A 23,211-nucleotide genomic window follows, 5' to 3' on the forward strand; every position below is an offset into this window, starting at 1 on the left:
GGGCAAAACACATGTTACACTTCTTTGGCAAACTGACCTGCTTTTACCCCGAAACGATAAAAATGCAGATGTCTATTTTATGAAACACACAACGCTACACTCAAGTTTTTCAGAGAATTAAATATTTTAAACACAATACAGATTGTCCCAACAGATTTACAGAGAGATATTTTTATAAAAGCAAATTAATGTAAATAACTGTTGTTTTCACAACAACTACAGATTCATGAGAAATGAAAAAAATCACACATTTCCACGCAACAAACAAACACAATTTCTGAAACGAATTTACCATATAGGGTGAAGCCACATTATCAGGAATTCGAAAACGTTAATGCCCTTTGCACCCGTTACAACCTAGGGCTAGATAACACGAAAAGAGTCCCACCAGAGCTCAATCCTTTTGATACCGTAGGTATATGGGATGAGTCAATTTTCGCCTTAGAGGGAGTATGAGCCGTATAACTAAACCAGAATAATAATAATAACAATAATTTATTTATCAATAATACAAATTTTTTTCAATAATTACATATATGTGAATAAATTAACCCGAAGGTCTCCGAGAGGTGCGGATACACCTGTTTCGGTAAGTAGATAATACAATACAATAAATAATAAAATATCTACTATAATACAATACAATAAAATATGGCATGAAGAACAAACAATACAATGAAAATAATACAATAAATACTTAGTTTAAGAATACAGCACGACAATTAACGATTTTTAAAGAAAAAAATTATGTATCGATCAATTAGTATGATTTTTGATGAAGGGTGTAGATACGCATGTTTCAGTAAATATGATAAACAAAATAAACAATAAACACAATAAATGAGTATAAACAAATTTGAAAAATATAAGCAAAAACGAATATATAGGTAATTATGTAGCAACATTTTAAATAAAAGTGGTAGTGAATCAGACGTTGTAGTTGTTTTGTTCAGGTATGTAAATTTAAACTACTATAATGATGCTACAAAAATTTCTTGTTTGTTCCATCAGAAATGATTTTAATTTCTTTAAAAAAAAAACAATATTCGTATTTTTAATATAACTGGGGATATGATTGTATATTTTTGGGGCTAAAAATAAAAAACTTCTTTGACAGAAGGAATTCGTCATGTTCGGAACCTTATATAGGTGCTCGCCTCTAATATATCATGTTCATGTGAAGGTAAGTTGCTCTTTTAAAGCCACACAAAATATAACTGTTTCAAATCAAATATCTTACTCTCCCTATACATAATATAGTCTATCTATAGAGTAAGTTTTATTTATTTATTTATAGTACTATACAAATGACCTGGCCTCTTGTGACTAATCCAGGCCGTTTCCTGATGGGATTACAGTAGTTTACCTTTACATAATTATTACTTTAACAATTTTCTATTTGAGTAATTAAGTAATAGCCCTAATCTACTACTAATTCCGAAAACTATAAATTATAAACAATTCTAATGAACAATTAATATCAATTCTAATAAACAAAATATCATTATGATTTTTTTTATTTTGAATTTTAATTTTTTTTTGTGAACATATAATTTTTATAAAAGTGCTCCCAGTTCTCCTGTAGAGTAAGTGTAGAGTTTAGTCAAGTCAAGTCAAGTCAAATTTATTCGTCATATGCGACATTGTACAAAGTACATGTATGAGACAAGTTAAAGTTTATAACGATCAGATGGACACGAGGTCATGAAGGCTGAACCAGAAGGATCAGGACGATATTATCCTTGGATGGAATAAGGAATGACCGAAGATGGAAAGGTCCAATCGTTTACATTGACGAAACAAAGGCCACGTTGCTCAGTCGGAAGAGATGTGGGCATGGTTCTTTGGGTTGAGCTTCTGTTACAATGATAGATGGTAAATGAATAAATAATGGTATGCGAATAGAGCTAATGAAACGACGATAAACAAAAGATAAATAGATAATATTAACTGATGATTTGACTCATGGACTAAGAAAACGTAAATACTGAATACACAAACGAAAATATTGGGCGCCTGGTATTTTGACCAACAAATACTCAAAGGAACAATAATTAGCAAAGCATAACACAAAATTGAAATTAGTAACTCTACTACGACAAAACAACATTGTTCTTAATCTTGAGCTGTAAATAATAAATAAAAAACGACATCGTACACTTTAACAAAACATTTATTAAAATACTCAATGAAATCTCTTAATGCTCACATAATATATATGCAAATAAAACGTAAAAACGTCAACCACAAAAACAAAAATTACTCAATAATTATTTGAAAATGGTTAACAAATTGCATATACGTTGGTGTATTCACCAACACCGCAAAACTAACAAAATACGAGATGTACCTATAATGTAAGTGAACGAATATAACTCTTATTAACTCAAAAAAAAAAAAAACTGAAGTTACTCAAAAAAATAAAAAATCGATACTCTAAATAAAACTTATTCTTACCGTTCACTTACAACAAAAAGAAAGAGCTCTTTGTTTATATATATAAATCTAATAATACTCAATAATAATACTCTAAAGATACTCAAAAAAATTTACATGGTGAAAATGTCTTTTATTTAAATATTAAAAATAAAAAACAAGTGACCGGCATATATGTAAATGTCACTATTAACACTAAAAATGGGCTAAAACTGTAAGTCAATGAACTTATCCCACGGAAGAAACACAAACATAAGTTCCTTGTTCTGGACACGCGAGAAGACATCTCAATACTTCTAATAAAGGATGCGTAACTTACTTGAAACATATGTAGAGGATGCCCTTAGAGGCATTCTTTATCTAAGCCAGGTCATTTACCCAGCGGCGAAGTCGAAATGAAAGGAACGACAAAGAATAGCTTTGGCCACAGTGTAATGTGGATTCAGGTGCTAGCGATAGGTGGTAACTGGGACTTGGGCCAGGGACCAGCCCTGTGAACAAAATTAAGTATTCACAGCGAGTGTTCTATAAAGAAAAGGGTTTTGTAAAGACTTACCAGAAGAAAATTCTAGGCTGGTCCATCACAAAACAACTAACACTCACTACATGACTGACACGGCTTAACTTACTGCCACAAAGTTTAACTCACGAATGCCAAGATGTCTCAGATTTCTGCTTAAATAAGACTGACGGCTTGGGGTACGCGACTTGCCAACGGTCGCCACAGAAGTGCAAAAAAGGGCCTTATTAACACCCATAAAGGGCTTAGCAAGCCTAATACTTAAAATGAGTTATGGGATGCAAGGCCCATATCATTCACCAGAAAGCTATTAAAGTCTAACATTCGACTCTATCGATAGCACATATGTGTTTCTAAGAAAAACACGCCGATAGGGACTCTAAGATCTAATCAGTTAAGATAAAAGCGTGAAATGAAGGGGACTAGACCAAAATCTACACTGGGAAAACGTAAACGTTACAAGTTTAGACATAATGATCTTCAGAAGTCTTTTTTGTATGATTTCTAGTGGGAGAATGTGTGCTTTCAGGACGCTTCCTCAAGCCAGTATACCATAACGAAGATGACTTTCTACTAGTCAGTAATATAGTGTGCGAAGGTAGGTATATACCTAATAATATTAATGTTGTTCTGAAGCTATTTCCTTGTGGCATTTTTATAATTAAATATTTTCTATGGGAAATAAGCAACAATTTTACTAAAAAATGAATTTATTAACGTTTCGAAGCCCAAATCGGGTTTCGTTGTCAAAATACAAAATGAAATAAATTCATTTTTTAGTAAAATTGTGTCTTATTTTCCATAGAAAATACTTAACTAATAATATTAGGCATGTGATTTTTGAGGTGCTTAAATTTATATAGGATAAACTAGCTTTTTAATGATGTATTTAATGTGATTATCCCATTTTAGATGTGGGTCTATAATAACACCTAAATATTTAACATTTTTTATAAGTTTAATGTAGAAATTTTGTTTATTATGTGATATTTGAAGGAGTTTGAAAATATTAGTGTTCAAGTTAGAGTTAAATAGTGGTAGATAAACAGTTTTCTTAAAATTAGTTGTTAGTATTTTGTAGTCAAAATATTCTTTTATTAGTTGTAGATTAGTTTCTGCTTTTGTTTTTAGTCATATCAGTTTTCAGCTTTACAGATAGTAGCCGTATCATCAGCAAACCCAATTATATGCCCTGTAATGTGCAATAAAAATAATCCATTTATAGTACAGTACGTCTCTGTAAGTTGGAACCATATGGAAAACTTTTTTATTATTAGATAATTTTACGAAAAAATGTTATTCTGCATAAAATGCTCTGCATAGTATAAACCCTAAGATTCAACTATCAAATATCAAATTTGCTGACAATGATAATATACATCACGTTGTAAACCGCTGCGAAATTTATCAGTTTTTAAATGATAAAAACACAGTTTAAAATTATTTTGTTAGTTCCTCCACATTGTTATAGTGGAAACACCATGTAAACCTCGCAAACCTGACGTGAGTACCAAAAACCACATCATATTATATTTATATTAATAATAATATAACCTATAAAATATCCAAGAAATATAAATAGGACCAGTTTTGGGCCAAGATCCACACCGGTTTTTGAACCGGCGACAGGGCCGGCCTTGCAACGTCTCCAAAATTAATCAAACATGACTTCGAATAACACCATGAACACTACCCAAACTACATCTCACATCTCATATTCCAGTGTTGTTAACACGTTTAAACAACCAACAAAAGATGAAGCCATAGTTCTTTCTAGTATTGAAGGAACCAAAGTTCAAGAGTACATCATAGCCGTCGGTTCAATAGTTGGTCCACGTAACGTATCTTTCGCTTCCAGAATAGCCAATAATAGAATATGTATATATCTCTCTTCTAAAAATATGGTTGATTCATTGCTGCATTCCCACAAATACGTCAATATAATAGAAACTCAAGTAGAAATAAGAAGACTTATCACTCCAGCTCAAAGACTGATAATATCAAACGCTGGTCCTTCTGTTCCAACCACGTTAATTGAACAAGAACTACGTAAAATGGGTATAAACGCCGTCTCTAAAATGACTTTTCTTAGGGTAGGAATGCCTGAAAGCGAATACAGCCATGTCTTGAGTTTTAGAAGGCAAACATTTATCACACCTTTAGAAAATATGTCCATTCCCGATTCTTTCATGATCTCTCATGATAATACCACTTACAGACTATACCTTTCTATAGAAGGATTCAACTGTTCAAAATGCAAGACTATTGGTCACCAGGAAACAGAATGTCCTGACAATGCTAATACAATCACTTCTAATGCAACCACTTCTAATACAACCAATCTTGACTCAACCAATTCTAATCCACCCACTTCTAATACAACAAATCCTGACCCAACCAATTCTAATCCAACCACTTCTAAAGCTCTTCCAGAAACCTCCCAAAACACACAATATATAACAAATCTACCTTATAACCAAACAGAACAAAAACCTTCTGACAAAGCCTTAATATCCACCTCTAACGATCATCCAGCATCTTCCCAAAACATATTAGATCAGATCCCAGACATACAGGTCTCTAATAACCAATTAGAATCTACCATAGAAACTGACGACATGTCAAGACCTACAAATAATACAAATGGAACAAACACTTTAAAAATCCCAACATCATCAACTTTCAACAAGATCAGCAATCTTACTCCATTAGAAATAACACAACCTAAAATTATTCCAAACGTCACAAAACATCTAAAAAGGCTCATCTCATCGTCTCCAGAAATCAACGAAAATACCACACAGACCGATTCTCATATCTTCACTTCTCCAGTAACAAGGAAATTAAAGAAAAAAACCAAAACGTCTAAAAGAAATTCTCGAGATGAACTTTTACTTTCCCTAGAGACAATTAAAGACAAAATCACAAACAGATCACCACCATTTGTCCTTAACTTCGACGAAATATGTGACTTTCTCGAAAACACATTAAACGCAAAACATCCCGAAATAACCTCAAAAAACTATTCGAACGAAACAGCCGAATTAATTCAGATCCTTAATTTTGTTCACGCTTATACCCACAATTCAAAATTAAAAAATAATATAACTCGATTAAGAAAGAAACTAAGCCCCAATAATTTCTCTTCCACAGAAGAGACCGATGAAACACATTCTCAGTCAGAACTCGAAAATGTCTAACCCCTATATATTACAGTGGAATATCAATGGGTTCTACACCCATTTAGAACAATTAAAACTTCTAATAAATGAAACATGCCCTAAGATCTTATGTCTTCAAGAAACTCATTTTAAGCAATCCAATATTAATCTTCAAAACTACCAATGTTTTCCAAAAAACAGAATAGCACAACAGGCAAGTGGTGGAGTAGCCATCTTTGTAAGAACAGACCTAGAAGCTAAGCCAATCACATTAAGAGTGACCTCAATTTCAAAAAGAAAGAAGATCCCATAGAATCACAGACGATGACCTCAAGACAATCCTCACCAAAAAAGTTTCATCAGTGTTAACATATTTAAAAGTAATAATATACATATTAATGTACATATTTAATGTAATACTTTGTATTGTTATATCCACTAATAACCCTGCGCGGTTGATGTGGTTTTGTGTTTTAAATAAAAAAAAAAAAATATCAAATTTTACGAATATTATACGAGAACCGTCGAAAAATATGAATTTCGCTCAATAGTAAACTAGCTTTATTTTTCAGAATATGGAAAATTGTTATTATGAAAAGTTGTTTGGAATGAAGAACTATATTCTAATATGTAATTACATCCTTCTAATTAAAAAAAAATTTGAACATTTTTCTTAAATTGTGGATAAGAAACATTATTTTCAGTTGTTTCAATTATGATAACTCTTGTATCATTAATTTAACGAAATCAATTATTCTTCATAAAAAATTCTGCATGGTCTAAAACTTAAAATACAACCATCCTATATCAAATTTTATACGAGGTATGCCAAAAAGATGAATTTCGATCAAGAATAAAGTACCTTTATAGTTCAGAATTTTTCAGTTAGAAGGATGTAATTACATATTATAACATATGTTTTAATTCTAAACAACTTTTTATAACCACAATTTTCGATATTGTGAAAAATAAAGGTATTTTAATTTACTCTTGATCGAAATTCATTTTTTGACATGAACATTTTATAACGAACTTTTTTTCGTAAAATTAATAATAAAAGAGTTATAAATTGAAATAACTGAAAATAATGTTGGTTATCCATAATTTAAGAAAAATTTTCAAAAATTTTTTTTTATTAGAAGGATGTAATTGCATATTAAAATATAGTTATTAATTCCAAACAACTTTGCGTAACTACAATTTTCAATATTGTGAAAAAACTACTTTACTCTTGAGCGAAATTAATATTTTTCGACATACCTCGTATAATATCCATAAAATTTGATATTTCATGTTTGAATGTTAGGTTTTAGACCATGCAGAGCTTTTTATGAAGAATAAGTTTTTGTCGTAAAATTAATAATAAAAAAGTTTTCCACCTCTGGGGATAATTAAAACGATTGAAAATATCTACCAGAACAACACAATAAAAGTAAGAGTAGATGAAGAACTAACTGACCCAATTGAAGCCGGCAATGGGATAAAACAGGGAGATTCCCTGAGTCCTCTATTGTTCAACCTGATCATGGACGAAATAATAAGAAAAGTGAGAACAAAAACAGGATACCAAATGGGAGAAAAACAGTTTAAAATAATCTGCTATGCAGACCACGCAATACTAATTTCTCAAAGTGAAGATGATTTACAACGTATGCTGCACCAATTTAATATAACTGCTTGAAAATTTAACATGTCAATTTCCCCAAAAACGACTAAATGCATGGTTATAACAGCAAATCTAATAAGGTGTAAATTAGAGCTGGAGGGTCAAACAATAGAAAAAGTCATGGAGTTTAGATATCTAGGTATCACACTATCTAGCTAGGGAAAGCTCGAAACAGAAGTGGATGATCAGGTTAATAAAGCAAACAGAGCCGCAGGTTGCCTGAATGAAACAATATGGAGATTTAAAAACATCGGAAAAGAAGTGAAAGGCAGAATTTACAAGACACTCACCAGACCAATGATGACATACGCGGCAGAAACACAACCAAAAGAATGCTAGAGACAGCAGAGATGAAAACACTGCGAAAAATGAATGGTAAGACACTGTAGAATAGAGCTAGGAGAGCAGATAAACGACGGAGATGCAAGGTGGACAACATTTATAACTGGGTAAAAAACGGAAGAGTATAATGGAACGACCACATAGGTCGAATGACAACAAATAGAGTAGTAAGGACGGCGAGAGACGGTTCCCCAATAGGAAGACGATCAGTGGGAAGACCGCGAAAAAGATGGAATGACAAATTACTGGAGGCACATTGAAAAACAGACAGTCATGTCTACATAAATAGAAGAAGAAGAAGAAGAAGAAGAAGAAGAAAAGTTTTCCATATGGTTTCAACTTACAGGGACATACGATATATAGATTAAACAGGACAGGATCTAACATTGTTCCCTAATACTATGTACTGTAATACTTGAGTATTATTGATTCTTTATACTAAAGATGTTTCCTAAATTTTATTAACCATAATAATATATACTCCAAATTTTATGTTTATTCTAAATTTGAATATGTGCTTTGCATATATAACAACATTGCCTTTTGGCTTGAAACTTAATGTAAAGAAGGAGTTTTTGTTGTTTGTAGAAAAACAAAACAAGTTTAAAATCTGCGCGCCCATGGAAAACGTTGAGATAGAATACCCCGTGGTGTTTTGGATCTCTAGCTGTCTTTCCTCCGAACTGAATTTTGCACGGTTATACGTACAAGAATATGCAGCAGTTATGCCTCTTAGCTAACACGAGTCTTTCTAAACATCGCTTCACTTCGGATTATAGAGGAAGGATGAAAATTAGATCTTCAGATGTTATTTCACGTTGACTACACTTATTTCCTCTTCGATTTAACTTGAATTGATAGAATTATTTTTTAATCAGATATCGAGATAAATCTAATACTGGGAACGTTAAAAGTTTGAAGTTGAAAATAATTACAGACCTTGTTACTTTCGGCCCTAAATAGCATGCTTAATGTTCAATGTTGAAAGTTTTTATTTTCTTAGAAAAAAAAAAAGTTTACATAAACAACTGAAGATTTCATTAAAAATAACCATGCGTGTTTTAAAGTTTAGCTATTATTCTTTTTTTATTTATGGATCATAGATTTTACAAATTTTCTTCTGTTTGTGTCGATTACACACACATGAACTTGCTTTTTTGTCGTTAAAAGTAGAAAAAACATTTAATTTCTCTTGCGTAATTTTTATTGTCTAATTATTTTAACTGTACTAATATCCATCGACTAATTTATAAGATTAATGGGATGTTAAAATATCTTCTATCAGCTAAATATAAAACAAATATTTTTGAAAAATGTTATATAATTAATATAAAAAGGTTAAAATGACATATCGCACCTCGGCTCAAAGAGTGTCATAACTCAAAAAAATTTAAAATCGGTTTTATTGCACCAACAGTTTAATAAAACTATAAACTCGTATCTCACAAAGTGTCACGTCTATGGATCAAGTATTTATCGTTAGATGACACTAATGTCATTATACGATTATCCAAAATCAACGACGCACCGAACACAAACAGTGTCACATATCGACTTGTGCAAATTATTTGTCCATCTAAGATATGTATGTGTATAAAGCGTCGTTTGTCGGGTTAAGACAGTATATTTAATTACTTTATTCAAAACAATCTGCGTATGTGGTCATGAAAAGTGACACATTTATCACTTATTTATCTTTATTTTTGCAGTATTTTGTGTTCAATGTTGTTACTTGTATTTAAAGTTACATCATTAAAAAGTATAAGTCTGTTAACCAGATAATAATAATAATCACAACTTAAAAACAGTGTCACAACTCAAAAAAATTATTTTTAAATATTTTTAATATATTTAATACACTATTTTATAGAGTTTCAAAAACCATTGTAACTGACTAAAATAGTTATTATTCTAATTTTAATAGGTTTTGAATTAAACCCGAAAATGTTGTAGGACAAACTTTAAACGTCGTTTTCTCGAAACTTTTTTTTTATTTATTTACGCTGTAACCACCAGGGTTATTAGCGATCTAGAAAATATAACAAAGGTAAAGTTAGTAAAGATTACAATAATTGATACAGTCCAGAGTCTTTGATAAAACTTATTGTGTTTTTAACGTTCGTGTTGATTCCTAAGGCTTCCTTTATATTCTTTGGGATAGCGTTCATTTTCTTGTTGCTTCATATGTTTTGCACTAAGTTAATATATGCTTCACGAAGAGTGATGTTTCACAGTTTTCACACATAGGCGGCACAGTTCGCGTAAATAGGTGTTTATGTTTGCGATGCACTCCACTAATTTTCTACGCACTTAACACTTTATCTTTTATTTCTGACTTCAGGTCATCGGAAGAAACCTCGTTAATAAGAATGGAGTCTTGGCTGAAGGATGCTAAATGGGCTAGCCTTTAGAGGAATTTACAGATGAGTCGGAATCTTCTCCCGACAATGTTGTCAGAGTTTTTATTACATCGCGTAAACCTATGTGTTTGCCAAGTTTTCCTATTAATTTGGTGCTTTTGGTTTTCATTCTTTTGTCGGTATAATATGGACGTAAGTCCGATAGAAACTTCATAAGTGTATGAGAGTCTTCTGAATATAATTTTGTTACGCTGATTATGTCTTTTGCTCCTTTTATATTTTTGAATAGATCCACTACTTGATCGAAGCTTAATAATTGCATTTTGCTTTCTACATATTCTCTAACTGGTTCTAGTAATGTTTGAAGATTTGATGTCTCATCTGTTAAGTTTTTGTCATCAGTTTTGGTTTTTTTCTTTAATTGAAGTTTAGGTTTTTCGAAGTTGTCTTCGGTGGGTGGTGAGATTGCATCTAAGGTTCTTTTTCCTGTTGCTTTGTTCGAAGTTATCTGGGGTTCGTGAGTATTCGTGTGTGTATTTTTATTTGCAGGTAAGTGTTGCCTTGTGGGAGGAAAAAGGTCTAAACATTGATGGTGTACATTTGAGTCATTTGAGGTTTGCGGACGACATAGTATTATTCAGTACAGATATCAAGGAACTGGAGCAAATGATGAAGGAACTAAACCAGCAGTCAAATAAAATAGGTCTCAAAATGAATCTTCAAAAAACAAAACTAATGAGTAATGTACAAACTAATCTTGTTATTGACAAAGTCAGTCTTGAAAATGTAGACCACTATATATATCTTGGACATACCATTAAAATCGGCAAAGAAAACCAAACAGCCGAAATAAAAAGACGCATACAATTGTCTTGGGTAGCTTTCGGCAAGTTAAGCTTTATCTTGAAGAATAGAGATATACCAATGTGTCTAAAACGTAGAGTTTATGACAAATGTATCTTGCCTGTAACTACATATGGACTGGAGACCATGGCCTTTACAAAGAAAACCTTGGAGCAGCTCAGTACAACTCAAAGAGCGATGGAGAGGGCCATGCTAGGGATTAGTTTGAGAGACAAAATTCGAAATATCGACATTCGTGAAAGAACAAAGATTACTGATGTCGCAGAACGTATAGCAAGGTTCAAGTGGCAATGGGTCGGACATGTTGCCCGAGATAATCCCGAAAAATGGACACAGAGACTAACAAACTGGAGACCAAGAGAGAACAGGCGATTAGTAGGCAGACCGCAGAAGAGGTGGGCAGATGATATCAAACAAGTCGCGGGCAAACAGTGGATGAGAATTGCCAAGAGTAGAAATCGATGGAAGCAAATGGAAGAGGCCTATGTCCAGCAGTGGACGAACACAGGCTGAAGAAGAAGAAGAAGAAGAAGTTGCCTTGTTTCAGGTGAGGTTATTTTTGTGTTTGGGTATTAGAGGATGACTCAGACGATGTAGGTGTTGCGATTGTAGTGTTAACTGAAGAAGTGGTCACATGTGTAAGTTTGTTTTGTAGTGAAAGTTGTTGGGATGGGTTTATTGATAAATGTGGGATGACTACCGTTTGTGATGTGGTTTGAGAAGGCTTAGTAAGTGTGGAGGGAGTGGTATTTGAAATTGTCGGAGTATTTTGTAAATTATCTTGTTGAGTACGATTTATTGATGAATTTTGTCTTATCTCTGTTTGCACTGCATTATCATTGTAAGGATGGTTATGAGGGGAAATATTTGGACAATTAGCTGCCTGGTGTCCAGTTAATTTGCATTTGAAACATGTTTCGTTTTGGGCTATAAATATGCGGTATAATGTTTGTTCTAACTCGATGATAAAAAATTCAGGTAATACATGGTTGTCTGGCAAAGGTGAAATGAAAATTTGTCGTCGGAAGCTTAGAATATGACTGAAAGCAGGATTGGTTGCTCCTATTCGTAGGTATGATATATCTGAGAGAGGATTTAGACCTAGTTTTATTAATTCGTCTTTAATTAAGTTAGAAGGTATACTTGGACATATACACCTGACAGAATTAAGCGGACAGATGGAGTTATTAATCTTCTTGCTTCTAGTACTTATATTTCCATTTACTTTTATCTTCTTTGTTTCTGCTATGAATTTATCTCTAAGTTTTTAGATGATAGATATATGCATATTCTACCGTTTGATATACGGGATGCGAAAATTATATTTCTTGGTTCTATATGCTGAGTCAATCCTTCAAGATAGTCATTAATTGTACAATTCTCTAGAGTGTTAAATAAAATAGCTTGTTCTCTGTCTAGGGTTAATATATTGCGGGGTTGGCTAGCTGCTTTTGAATATATTTTTTTAAACTCCATTTAATTTACAATCTGTTATCACTCGTAACAATAAGTAAATTTTATGACAATTATTAGAAGAACAAATGACATGTAGGAATTCTCTCCAGTGAGAGGCTTCCTTTAACATATAATTAACAAACAAAGTTAATAATGTAGTGGTAAATGTTAATTAATTTTATTTAAATCTGTTTAATAAGTCTGTAGGCTTAAAACGCTTTAGTCGACGCACTTCATCGTTGACATTAAACAGTTCGCGCACTAAGTGATTAGAGTGAGCACTAGTTTTGTTTTTGTATTTTTCACTGTACTTTGTGACTTCAGTTTTTATGGATTGAACTTGGAGGTCTTTTCTATTATGTTGTTCGAAACATACCACGGAGCATTGGCTATAATTCGAAGAACTTTGTTCTGGAATCTTTGTAGGATTTCTAGGTTTGAATTGCTAGCAGAACCCCATAATTGAATTCCATACGTCCATATTGGCTTCAGTACGGCTTTATATATTAAGAGCTTATTTGTGAAATTTAATTGTGATTTTCTGCCAATAATTCAGTAAAGTTGTCTTAGTTTGAGACCCAATTGTTTTCGTTTTGTAAATATATGTGTTCTCCATGTTAATCTTCTGGCAAGATGTAAACCTAAATATTTGACTTCATTTCTCTGAGTAATTATTTGATTTTTTAGTAACACTGCTGGACATATACCTCTTCTTAGTGTAAAGGTAACATGGATTGATTTGGTCTCATTAACTCGAATTTTCCATTTTTTTAACCATGCTTGGATATTATTAAGGCTGGCTTGTAAGTTTCTTGAGGCAGTTACTGGATCATGATGTGAGGCGAGTATTGCAGTGTCATCTGCGAAGGTTGCTGTTATTGTAGTTCTTGAAGTTGATAGATCTGCAGTAAAAAGCTGGTACAGCATTGGTCCTAACACGCTGCCTTGCGGTACTCCTGATTTTATTTGGTATAATTCTGAATATTCTGAATGGTATTTAACTGAAAAGAATCTGTCAGATAAGTAAGACTTTAGAAGTTCATAATACGGATGAGGCAATAGATTTTTTAGTTTATAGAGTAGACCTTCGTGCCAGACTTTATCGAACGCTTGGCTTATGTCAAGAAACGCTGCTGAGCAATATCGCTTATTTTCAAAGTCGTTGCTGATATATTTTACTAATCTATGGACTTGCTCTATGGTTCCATGTTCTTGTCTAAACCCAAACTGATGTTCTGGTATGAGATTTTTGCTATCTAGTATTGGCTTGATGCTTTTCATTATTAATTTTTCCTCTAGTTTTTTTCCTGGTTTTGGGATCATAATTATAACTGCCATTTTCAGTTGTTGCGGAAAATAATTTAATCTTATTATTGCATTAAAAATTTGTAATATTGCCGTTATTCCTTTCTTTGTTAATTTTTGTAGTATCCTACCCGTTATCAGATCATAACCAGGAGCTTTTTTAGGATTAATTTCTTTCATTATTACATCCTTAACTTCATTGTACTTAAATTTCGGTATGGGCAGCTCCATTTGGTAAGGTTTTTAGTACTCTACTTATTTCCTCCAATTCTTCAGGTGTTGATTCCAAGCTGTTTGGTTGAAAAACTTGTGAGAGATAGCCACCAAAGTATCTGCCTTCTCCATGTTATTTCTTGCCCATTTGCCATTGTTTTTTCTTATTGGTGTCTGAGGACTTTTTAGTTTCCTTGTGGCTTTCCATCGTGAGTAGTCGGTGGCTTCTGTTGGTGTAAGCTCTTCTAAGTATCTTTGTATAGAATCATTTTTTACTTCAAGTAATATTTTTTTTAGTTCCCTTGCTGCTTTATTAAATTTATTTTTATTGTTCACTGTTCTGTTTTGTTGCCAATTTCTTCTTAGCCTTCTTTTCTCTGAAATTTTTTCTTTTATAGTTGGAGGGCAGGATTCTATTCTTGTTGACTGTTTGTAGTTTGGAGTTGCTGCCCATGAAGCTTTCTGTATGTTTTTTATGAGGTTAGTTATCGCCCATTCAATATCTGCAGGTGTTTTTAATGGTATTTTTAAAGTTATTGCTTCATCTAATACTTCTTGAAAAGTATCCCAATTGGTCTTTTTATTGCACAGAGCGGGTGGATTTGGATTCTGAGTTATATCGGAGTACATGTTCATAAGGACTGAAGTGTGATCCGAAGACATGTCTAAGCTGGATGTTGCTGTGACTAGTCTACTATCAATTCCTTTTGTGATATAGAAATCAAGAAGGTCTGGTACTTTATAAGGGTCCGAAGGCCAATATGTGGGTTCTCCTGTTGACAGGTAGTTTAGATTATTGCACTGCATTGCAGTTAGTAGTTCACGACCCTTAGTAGTTGTAACTCTCGCACCCCATACTGTGTTTTTAGCGTTGTAATCTCCACCCGCTATAAATTTGTTTCCAAGCGTTTTGAAGAAAATCTCATAGTTGTCTCTTTTATTGTTGTGCTTTGGAGGGCAGTATACAGCAGATATTTTGGTGATTCCAGTAACTCCTTCTATTGCAATGGTAGTGGCTTGTAGGTGATTTTCTGTAAATCTTTCCAGTTCGTGATGTTTGATTGAGTTTCTTATTTGTATTGCTGTGCCTCCATGTGCAATCCCATCTGGATGGTTGGTAAAGTAAATTTTGTAGTTAACTAGGGCTAGGTGACTTTTATTTTTGAAGTGAGTTTTAGTAACTAGCATGACATCTATTTCATTGTTGGTTATGAAACTTTTGAGTTCATGAGTATGCTGGTTTAAGCCGTGTGCATTCCATAAGGCTATTTTTAGTGTTTGGATCATTATGACCTATTTGAGACAAGAGCGGTGATAAGATTCATTATTGTTCCCATTTGCGTAATGAGATCTCTCATCATTGCTTTTAGGTCAGAGATATCATTAGGTTGACTTATACTATCTTGTTGGTACATAATGTTACCTTCTTGTTGATTATTTTGATTGGTTACCTGTGCACATGTCATTCCTTGTGTTGTAGCCCTGTTTCCTTTAGGTGTTTGTCCATTTCGTTCTCTAAGTTTTGGATGCATTTTCTCTTGAAGTTGCTTTTGAATATGATGCAATTTGTTGCGGTTGACTTGAGGATGACATCTTTTAAATTTATTTAAAATCTAACATCGGTGCTGTTTTACAGTTTTCGCTGCGATATCCATTCATGGAATTGGATAATATAAAGATAATTGTCGTGATTTATTGAAACATTCAAATCCAAATAGACCCAAATAATAAATTTTGTCTACTCACAATTAAAACATTCTGTATACAAATCACTTTTCACTAGTAGTTTTTACTTTAAATACTTTTAAATTTGTTTCTGTAATTACTATTTAACTAGCACGATAATTGAGTACCAAAAATACGTGTTACTTGGTCGCTTGCTGAACATCGAATCCTTCTCGAAACTTTGCTTTTTTGACTTATGACACTCTTTGAGCGGAGGTGCGATATATTAAAAAAGGCATCCTCAAAAAAAATTGTGTAAAACATTATTTAGAAAAGTCACTTGCTGGGGCCTCTTTCGGACCCCGCATTAAATTTTCGATATTTTGTTTCGCGATAGAGATATCGGAAAAAGTTATTTAAAAAATTATTATTTATATTATTTAAAAAAGTAGTTCCAAATATTATTCTTACCCCACATCCTACACCAAATTTCATGACAAAATTCGCACTCTTAGTTTTTTTCTTTATTTGTAGACAGGCTTTTAACGGGTTACATGCTCCTCCTTGCTCAATACAGACTTCATAACGATGTTGTAAGTTTCTCATCATGTTATAGAATAAGGGTTGTCTCAGGTTCACTAAGAGGGCTTTGACGGCACAAAAACGGCAGTTTTAGACATGCCCCAAATGTATGCGTCTGGAGATATGAGGTCTGGAGAATGTGAAGGATAAGGGAAGTCGGTAAATCGTGAAATAAATCTGCTTGGAAAATGTCCCTCGTCCCTGAAGAAATTGACGAACTGTATGGCAAGTTGTCCCTTCCTGCAATATTTCATATTATCGGCTGATTCCGTATAAGCGAAAATAATGCTCCACCAGAAATACTTTCTTCTCTGCATTCAACATCATTTTTAAAAATTAGGTCTTACTACTTAATTGTTGAAGGATTACTTGACAGGTCTATACTAATTAATTTGGGTATGACAGCGCACACAAAGAGACACCTATGTTTTAGGCTACGGCCAGACAAGCGACAATTTACGGCGCTGTAAAAGCAGTAAAATGAAGCGCGAAAAATGGGCCCAAGGCGAGTGTAGTAGATGGCCAGACTGGAAAGAAGGAAATGGATAGATCAGATCGATGAAATAGAATGGAATAAAGGGATAAGTATTGAAGAATTAAAGATGATAGCAAAAAACAGAAATGCATGGAAAAATGGATAAAGAAAGAAGCGGAATCCTAATCCGATGCCTGAGGGGGCAAACGGATATGAAAAGAAGAAGAAAAATAATATCAAATAAATCAAATCTAGAGAAATTGGAAGTAAAATAAGTATTTTAATAAACAAGAATATAATTTTTATAACGTTTTAAATTATATGACATTTATATTGTTTAGTACCTAATTGAAAACTTCTATGTCTATAAAATATCTAGATATACTCGTAGGCATCTTATTCAAAATTGAGTTGGGCGTTTTAAACCACAAGCAAAAGATATCAATTAATTATCAGAACAACAAGCTTTGCAATTATTGGAAATTAATTTGTAATTAGACAGAATACATGGTATTAAGTATTTTGGATCATTTAAGCTCTCATTTAATTTTAGATAACCGAAAGTGTGTTACTTTTTAATAATGTTAGGATTACATCCTAAATTTGTGATCGTGCCGATTCATAATTTTACCAATCGCATGGCTTCTACCTAACGGCTTCATTACGCGCCACAAAGCTCTCTTTACGAAATTATCGGATTAGTGTCAACATCATGATTAATCAGTCATTCAAGCAATTTATTTATTAGTCGCAGCGTGTAGATATTCTAAGGCCTCATTAAGTGCTATGTTATACATAGCAAGCGACGTATTATTTTTCTTTGCATTTCGACTGATAACGCGCCTGATAAATTTTCTAAATAGAGGAGTGCATATAGATTTTCACTTCGGAAAAAATCAAACAATATAGAACTTTTTGTAATTTCATTAAGAAATGTTTAATAAACAACATATCAAAAAGTTCTACTCGAGAAGTGGGTGCTTCATTTTTTATTAAACAAATGAACTGCGAAAATAGATGCTTTTTTAAATAACTCCAAAAATATAAATTTTTGAAAAAAACTGACTTGGCCAATAAAAATTCAGAAAATTTTACAAAAAAATATTGTATAAAGATTTTTCTAAAATTAAATCTGTAGCTTCTATAATTTTTTATTTATAACGCTAAAGTCACCCTTATCACAAACATTAGCGCACTGTAAACGAGCCTACGGCGAAGTGTACGGTTGAGTTTTTTTAATGTAATTCTTGAACTAATCGATCAAATGAAATTTTACAAATTGAACATGAAAGAAGAATAATAATTAAGCTGTCTTAGAGTTATAATAAAAAGAAACAAAATGTATGGGCATAAGTACGGTGTGGGCTGAAAGTGAGACTTACATAAATTTTTTTTTAAATTATTTAAAAATGTGTAACTAATAAAATTTTTCTTATAAATCTCTCAATTTTCCACAACTTACCTTTCAATCATCTTACTAAACGATGTTTTATTCAAAAAAAATCTAAAAAATTTAATTCAAATGATACGACGTCTCAAAAAATTAAATTTTTGAAAACTTCACAGTTTTACAGAATTAACACCAATTTAAGACGGTATTACGCAATTTTCAACAGATCTATTACAGATTTATAGGTGTTCTTTAAAGCTCAGGATGTAGCCTTTAAAATGCACTAAATTATTTTACTTTAGAAATGAAATAAACTATTTCTTTTTGAGAAAATTAAGAAAGATAACAAAAATGTAATACAAAAACCGAAAATTACCAGCTAAAAAAATGTTTATACAAAGTGATCAAAACTTTTTTCTGTAAAACTTATCTAAAATACATTTAATAATAAGCTTCAACAATAATAAATGGTAAACAAAAAATATTTTTTTTAGCTCTTATACAGTATGTCTGCGTAACTTGGAACCTATTGATAACTTTTTTATTATCAGTCTTACAAAAAAAGGTATTCGTTATAAAATACTCTGCATCGTATATAATCTAAGATGCAACCATCAAATATAAAATTTTATTAATTTTATACGAGGTATGTCAAAAAATATGAATTTCTCCTCAAGAGCATAGTACCTTTATACTTTATAATATCGAAAATTGTTATAAAGAAAAGTTGTTTGGAATTAAAAAATATGTTTCAGTGTTGAACTACATCCTTCTAATTAAAATATTGTGAGTAATAAAGGCACTTGACTCTTAAGGAAAATTCATATTTTTTACATACCTCGTATAAAACTGAAAAAGTTTGATATCTGATGGTTGTATCATAGATTTTAGACCAGGTAGAGTATTTCATGAAGAATATCTTTTTTTCGTAAAATTGATAATAAAATAGTTACAATAATTGTAATAAAATCATGATGGGTATCCGGAATTTGAGAAACAATTGAAATTTTTTTTTTTCGATAAAAATAATGTTATTGTATATTAAAATATAGTTTTTAATTTCAAACAACTTTTCATAATAGCATTTTTTGATATTCTGGAATAAAAATTCTCTTTAAAGAAATTCATATTTTTGACATAACTCGTATAAAATTATGTAATAAAATTTGATATCTGGTGGTTGAGTTTTAGGTTTTTGACTATCCAGAGTATTTTATGAAGAATAACTTTTTTTTGTAAAATTGATAATAAAAAAGTTTTCCATGTGGTTCCGAGCTACGCAAACATACTGTATAAGAGCTTCTGTATGAGAATTTTCAAATTGTAATGCCATATTCGGATTCAGCATAACCAAAAACAAAATAGAAAAATATTTGATCAAAGTAAAATGATGAATTCAAGGATATTTTTAAATTATTTATACAAAACAATTGTTATTGTTTAAAAAATTAATAAACAATTAGCGGCCAAATCTGCGAATATAACTTTTTACTTTAACATGTATATAAACTAACAAAAAAAGTTTCAGAAAAATATAAGCTTGTTTGAATTATTCCGAAACAATGCATATTTTCGTTCTAATTGCACTCCCCTAAAATAGAAAATCATTTATTAAAGTGACGTTGTAGCGGATAGGAATGTAGCTTTATTATACAGTGTGGTGCAAACGTATGGAATACATTCGTTATTTTGTAAGCCGGCGGCTTTAAGGAAAAATCCCGAAATTGGTTTTTTGGCATATATATTATACTAGTGACGTCATCCATCTGGGCGTGATGACTTAATGCATAATTTTTTGAAATAAGAATAGGGATCGTGTGCTAGCTTATTTGAAAGGATATTCAATTCTCTATTCAGTAATATAAATGTTAATATAATCATTTATACAGGATGCCCGATTTTTTTATTAAATTAGTTGACAGAAAAATAAGAATTTATGTAATTTATTTAATTCAAAACTTAGGGTACTACCCGGAGCAATGGAAAGTTGCTCAAATTATTCTTATATCTAAAACAGGGAAAAATATAACTCGGTGAATTTATACAGAACAATAAGCCTGCTACCTACCACTTTATCAAAAATTTAGAAGAAACTTCTCCTTAAGCAATTATCCCCAATCATAAAAGAAAGAACACTAATACTCCAACACCAGTTTGGGTTCAGAACACAACAAGGAACAATAGAACAAGTACAGAGACTAGTAAAATACATCAGAAGGGATTTAGAAAATAAAAGGTATTGTTCTGCTGCATTCCTGTACGTTGGTCATGTTTTCGACAAGGTACTGCGTACTGGTCTCCAATTTAAGCAAAAGGAAAATCTTCTCCATCCTTTGTACCAAATCCGAAGAAGCTATACTTTCAACCGAAATTTCCTAGTCAAGCAGGATAATAAATGCATAAGCCTAAGACCAATAACAGCCGAAGTACCGCAAGGGAGGTTCTTGGAACCAATTTTTGTACTTGCTCTACACTGCTGACCTACAGACAAGTAACAGAACAACATGTGAAACTTTTGCTGATGACACCGATGAATTAGTCTCTCACCATGATCTAATCACAGCGTCCAGATCCCTTCAAATAGAAATTAACAATATCCAACGCTGACTTAAAAAAAGGAAGATAAAGGCAAATGAGAGTAAATCCACTCATTGAACATTCTCCATGAAAAAACAAACATGTCCGACTGTAACTCTTGATGAAACAGCTGCTACAATCCGATACCGTCGAGTACCTAGGAATCCACATTGATAAGAGATTGAGAAACTTAGTAAAAGTACATTTTCACAAAAAATGTACTGACCTATTTGAAAACTCATCATCATCATCACTGGCTCGACAACCCTTTCTGGGTCTTGGCCTGTTCCAGGATTCTTCTTCATTCTGATCTGTTTCGTGCTTTTTTTCTCCAGTTTTTTATTTTTAAGGTTATTATTCATTTTCTATTTGTTCTAAATATCTCAGCTTCGGTCTTCCTCTTGGTATTTTTTCTAATGGCATCTATTTGAATATTTTGTTTGGTATTTCGCCTTCTTCCATTCTTTCTACATGTATCATCCAACGCAGCCGTCCTATTTTAATGAATGTTATGATATCCGGATCCTGGTATATTTTGTATAGTTCAAAGTTGTATCTTCTTCGCCAAATTCCGTTTTCTTTTGTGCCCTTATATATGTGTCGCAAGATTTTTCTTTCAAAGGTGGCTAGCAATGTTTTCTCAATTTTAGTGAGTGTCCAGGTTTCTGAGCCGTACCTATGTGAGTACCGGTCTTATTAAGGTTTTGTACATGTTGTCAACTTGACAGTATAAATACTGTCAAGTTGACAAATAAAACTCTAAGTAAAATTATGGTTACCACAAACCGGCTATTTCTGCTAAATGTACTTATTAAAAACTAATTAATTAAAAATTCATTCAAATTTTTTGCATATAAAGAAGAAATTAGTCGGACATTAAACGTTAAAGGCACCACGGGTATTATAGATAATAACGTTATCGGTCAACCTATATACCTCGGGCTATAGGCCCTCGGTATGTATATATACACCATTGACCTTAAGTGTTATTATCCTGATAATAAATACCCTTGGTACCTTAATAACTAAAACCTTACGCCAATCAATAATTATTTATTGACACCATCATAATGTATTGATAACAAAAAATGAGAAAATTATTTTGTAGAAATAAACTCCACAAAATTTTATGAGACTACTATATACTCCCGCTATTTCAATAATTCTTCTTTTTTTAATGAAAGATTAAGTTCATTTGAGCAGTTAATAGTGTGAGGTAGGAATTTTTGTGTTGTATCTTTCCTATTCCGAATGTGTCAAAGTGAATCTCGGCAGTGTTTGCGATCAACGTGTAGCAACAAATGAACAAATGCGTTCCAAGATTGCTGCTCTAATTTTGAATATTTTGTCGAGATGTCGAGATGGCGGTACAGAGCCCAATTTCAGAAATATGTTAATATGTGGAAATTACTCTATAACTAAATAAAATATTGCAAAAAGGAGCCTGTACCGCCATTAAGAAAGACAAAAAATACACTTTCTTCAAATAAACTATTTTATCCCGTGCCTAGATTTTGTGTCACATTGGAACTACTAAAAATCAATTTTTTTATAACAAGAAATCGAACGTCACTGACTTGGCAACATTTCGCGCCCATGTGTACAAAAATTATTGTTTTTGATAGTATAAACGTCACTGTCAGTGTCGAATTACCGACGCACTGTTGCCTCACTTTTGAAAGTTCGCAGAATTTTCGCAATCTTGGACCGCGTTTGTTGCTACCTGTTGATCGCTACTGTGTGCTCTTAACTTACCTTATCTTTGTCTGACGATTTCGAGTTTTTCTAAGGATAGATTTTTTTTTCGGACCACCCTGAACGAACTCCCCTGTATTAAGAGCCAATATATGGTAGAGGTACATTTACAGGGTACAAGGTTCTTCCCATGTGATAATCTGACGCGCCCGAGTATACAATCGTATATTTTTGTCAAGCACTGTATGTAAGTATTATACAGTAGGAAAAATGAAAGAATACCCATGAACGAATATATAAAACACACTGTATTTTCCTGTCAAGGTGTAACACAAAAAATTGGCCAGCGCAAGTACATGTAATAATTATTGTTACATGTACTTGCACTGGACAATTTTCTTTGTGACACGGTGACAGGAAAATACAGGGTCTTTTATATGTTCGTTCATGGGTATTCTTTCATTTTTCTGACTGTACATACTGTTAATAATAATCTAAAAATCAA

This window comes from Diabrotica virgifera, chromosome 6 (genome assembly GCF_917563875.1).
Source record: "Diabrotica virgifera virgifera chromosome 6, PGI_DIABVI_V3a".
Classification (NCBI taxonomy): Eukaryota; Metazoa; Arthropoda; class Insecta; order Coleoptera; family Chrysomelidae; genus Diabrotica; species Diabrotica virgifera.